The following is a 4,969-nucleotide window of genomic DNA, read 5'->3' on the forward strand; positions in this document are numbered from 1 at the left end:
CCCTTGTAGAGTTTTCTACTGGATCTCTACTGGGTCTCCAGAGCAAGCCTCATTCAACCAAAATAGGCTGCCTTTCATTGTTCCACAGGAGATATCCAGGTAGCACTGAGCAAAGTAAGATTTATGAAAAGAAAAATGAGCATCTTTGATGAAGACCTTGGGCTGAGAGTTAGAAAATGCCACAGATCATCAGTCCAGCAGAGAACATATAGAGAAGCAATAGGAAATGAAATGGCTTCTCAGGTACATGTTAAAAAAGTGTCATCTTTCGTTATGATGCATAGAATGCACCCTGTCACATTCTAGAAAAGCCATGATCTTATTTTGTCAGGATTATCTTATCTCAGAGGATAAACTGGTTTCAACGTAGATTTATTTGTCAATAAAATAGTGTAAGGAGCCTACATATTTAAAATTCTATTAAAGTGGTTGCAGTTATTAACATGTAAACTTGCCATCCAAGTGGAGAAATAAATTTTATTTTGTAGTTTCCAGGGTGGTAATAAAATATTGAAAGACAAGAATAAAGTCAACATTCAGAAATAAGAGTATCTCCAATGAACTTATAAAGCAATTTAACCCGCAATGTTTTAGTAGAAATCTATAGTGATATGAATAAAATTGTCCACATATGACAAAAACATCAATCTTATCAATCATTATTAGTATTTTGTTGCTGTTGGCTTTGAATAGGGTTTATCTCTGTAAAGAATCAGCCTGGTTGTCCTGGAGCTCATGTAGTAAACCAGCCTGATCCCAAACACAATGAGATTTACCTGCCTCTATTTCCCCAGTGCTGGGATTAAAGGAATTCACTACCTTGCCTGTCTCTCAATCTGTTTGCTTGTTTGTTTGTTGTTTTATCAAAAGTGTTATGTGTTGTGCCTCATTTTCAAGCCTCAAAGACCACCAAGGAGCCGACTCCAATTCGATCACAGTTGGACATTTTTTATAGGGAATGGCAAGCAAGTGAGCAAGTGAGGAAGCTTGCAGCCTGGCAAGCATCTAATTGAATGACTCTTGTAAGCCAACAGGTGGATGCTCTGAAGCAAATTCATGAACAATCACTAACAGTCTGAAAGTACATGGAAACCATCAGACATATCTTGATTGATTGTTGCTAAGAAAAAGCTAGGGAGTAACTCACAGTTATGGGCCAAGTACAAGCCATGGGTGTCTTTTTGAACTTGGGTGCAGCTTGGGTTCAGCTGCTGGTCAAGTTCTGAGGATCTTTTTCTTTTAAGATTGAGGCCAGTCTCAAAATGGAGTAGGTATGGCCTCACATTATGCAGTTATTAATTTGTATTCCTTTAAAGCATGAACTAACAAGGGGTATGTCTCATAAAATTTAGGCCACATCATGAAATATGTTTATATTAAATATTAACTAGGATAGACTCTAAATAGAGTTCATTTTGATTGCTCTATATTTATAAAGTATAAGATGATAGTATATGTATGTCTGCATTAGTTTATTAAAAATACATTTGAAAGTATGGGATTAACTCACAGGAGTCTTTCTAAGGCTGGTGTGTTCAGGGACAGTAACAATGATTAAAAATGAACAAGAAATTGAGTAAGTTGAAGAGTGTATAGCATTTGCTGTGGCAATATTATGTTTTGAGAATTTGCTCTGCAGAAGATATTTCCATTACTGTTATTATTTTTCCCCCTCAGATGAATGTACTAGAATCAGCCTTCTTTTTAATGCTTTATTTGTCTTCTATTTCCTGATCCTATTTCTTCTCCTCCACACTGCCACAATTTTGTGTTTATTTGGGTTCTCATGCATTTCTTTCTTAATATTTTTATTTAAGTGTTCTCTGTTCAATATAATTTTAGCCTATTTCCTTTCTCAGTTCCTTCAAGATTCCCACTTCTGGACTCAATCAACTTTAAAATCCTCTCTCTCTCCCTCTTCCTTTCCCACTCCCTCTCCCTGCTCCCCCTCTCTCAAATTTAAACAACAATCAGAAAATCTAAGACCTACTGTTTCTTTGGATACTGTTCTAGACATATATATCTTCCTATACAGTGAAGCAATTAAATATAACCTTCCCCATGTACTCAATTTCCATCTTTGATATTTCATTTACAGATGGCTATTTGTTTTAACTTAATCTCTTGCATTATCTTCTTGAGTGTCATGAAAATGTAAATAAGATATTTAAAGTTTTATTGACTTTTTTTTTTTTTCTGCATGAACATGTAGGGTCTCCTGCAGCTACAGCCTGTTGTGAGCTTCCATATGGGTGCTGGGAATTGAACTCAAGTCCTCTGAAAGAGAAGCAGCCAGCACTCTTAACTACTAAACCATTGCTGCACTGCCAATATATTTAAAGTTTTAAATTATAATAATATTTTCTAATACAAAATAGTGATAAAAAAGATTATATTCAAAAGAGTCCAAAAACTAAAAAATAATTTTGATATAAAGTGTTATAAAACTACAAATAAATTATATACATTACAATGTTTACCCTTAATTTTACAGTCTCTTTATATATTTTTTCAAATCAAAATATCATAAAATCATTCTTTTCTTTCCCTATCTTTCCTTTATCTTAAATTCATACCCATCTGGTCCTGGGTTTGTTTTGTTTTGTTTTGTTTTGTTTTGTTTTGTTTTGTTTTGTTTTGTTTTGTTTTGTTTTGTTTGGGAGACTATTAGTGACTTCTTCTATTCCTTTAGGGGATATGGGACTTTTTAGAATATTAATCTGATCCTTATTTAATTTTGGTACCTGATATCTGTTTACAAATTTGTCTATTTTATCCAGATTTTCCAGTTTTGTTGAGTATAGCCTTTTGTAGAAGGATCTGATGGTGTTTTGGATTTCCCCAGGTCTGTTGTTATGTCTCCTTTTTCATTTCTGATTTTGTTAATTAGGATACTGTCCCTGTGCCCTCTAGTGAGTCTGGCTAAGGGTTTATCTATCTTGTTGATTTTCTCAAAGAACCAGCTCCTGGTTTGGTTGATTCTTTGAATAGTTCTTTTTGTTTCCACTCAGTTGATTTTAGCCCTGAGTCTGATTATTTCCTGCCATCTACTCCTCTTGGGTGAATTTGTTTCCTTTTGCTCTAGAGCTTTTAGGTGTGCTGTCAAGCTGCTAGTGTGTGCTCTTTCTAGTTTCTTTTTGGAGATACTCAGAGCTATGAATTTTCCTTTTAGGAGTACTTTCTTTGTGTCCCATAAGTTTGGTTATGTTGTGGCTTCATTTTCATTAAACTCTCAAAAGTCTTTAATTTCATTCTTTATTTCTTCGTTGACTATGTTATCATTGAATAGAGTGTTGTTCAGCTTCTACATGAATATTGGCTTTCTATTATTTATTTTGTTATTGAAGATCAGCCTTAGTCCATGGTGATCAGATAGGATGCACGGGATCATTTCAATACCTTTGTGTCTGTTGAGGCCTGTTTTGTGAACAATTACGAGGTCAATCTTGGAGAAGGTTCATGAGATGCTGAGAAGAAGGTATATCCTATTGTTTTAGGGAAAAAAAATTTTATGTAGATATCTGTTAAATCCATTTGTTTCATAATTTGTTTTAGTTTCAATGTGTCTCTGTTTAGTTTCTATTTCCAGAATCTGTCCATTGTTGAGAGTAGAGTGTTGAATTCTCCCACTTTTAATGTGTGAGTTGCAATGTGTGCTTTAAGCATTACTATAGTTTCTTTAATGAATGTGGCTGCCATTGCATTTGGAGCTCAGACATTCAGAACTGATAGTTCATCTTGGAAGATTTTACCTTTGATGAGTATGAAGTGCACCTCCTTGTCTTTTTTGGTAACTTCGGGTTGGAAGTTGGTTAGATATTAGAATGGCTACTCCATCTTGTTCCTTTGGACAATTAACTCGGAGAATTGTTTTCCAGTCTTTCACTCTGAGGTAGTATCTGTATTTGTTCCTACGTGGGTTTCCTGTAAGCAGCAAAATGTTGGGTCCTGTTTGTGTAGCCAGTCTGTTAGTCTATGTCTTTTTATTGGGGAGTTGAGTCCTTTGATATTAAGATATATTAAGGAAAAATAATTGTTGCTTTCTATTATTTTTGTTGTTAGAGTTGGGATTCTGTTCTTGTGGCTGTATTGTTTTAGATTTGTTGAAGGATTACTTTCTTGCTTTTTTCAGGGTGCAATTTCCTTCCTTGTGTTCATGTTTTCCCTTTACTATCCTTTGAAGGACTGGATTTGTGGAAATATAATGTGTGAATTTGGTTTTGTCATGAAATACCTTGGTTTCCCCATCTGTGTTAAGTGATAGTTTATTGGGTATAGTAGTCTGGGCTTGCATTTGTGTTCTCTTAGGGTCTGTATAACAACTCTCCAGGATCTTCTGGCTTTCATAACCTCTGGTGAGAATCTGGTGTAATACTAATAGGCCTGCCCTTATATGTTACTTGACCTTTTTCCCTGACTAATTTAATGCATTTGTTGTCCTGATTTTTATGTGTTGGGAGGAATTTCTTTTCTGGCCCAGTCCATTTGCAGTTCTGTAGGTTTCTTATATGTTCATGAGCATCTCTTTCATTAGGTTAGGGAAATTTTCTTCTATAATTTTGTTGAAGATATTTACTGGCCCTTTAAGTTGAAAATCTTCATTCTCATCTACTCCTAATATCCTAAGATTTGGTCTTCTCATTGTGTCCTGGATGTTTTGAGTTAGGATCTTTTTTGCATTTTGCATTTTCTTTATTTGTTATGTTCATTTTCTCTATGGAATCTTCTGCACTTGAGATTCTCTCTTCCATCTTTTGTACTGTTGCTGATGCTCATATCTATGGTTTCTGATTTCGTTCATAGGGTTTCTATCAACAGAGTTGTCTCCATTTGGGTTTTTTTTTTTATTGTTTCTACTTCCATTTTTAGATCTCAGATGGTTTTGTTCAATTCCATCACCTCTTTGGTTGTGTTATCCTGTAATTATTTAAGGAATTTTTGTGTTTCTTTTTTTTTTTTTTTTTTTTTT

The sequence above is a fragment of the Mus caroli genome, chromosome 1 (assembly GCF_900094665.2).
Source record: "Mus caroli chromosome 1, CAROLI_EIJ_v1.1, whole genome shotgun sequence".
Taxonomy (NCBI): Eukaryota; Metazoa; Chordata; class Mammalia; order Rodentia; family Muridae; genus Mus; species Mus caroli.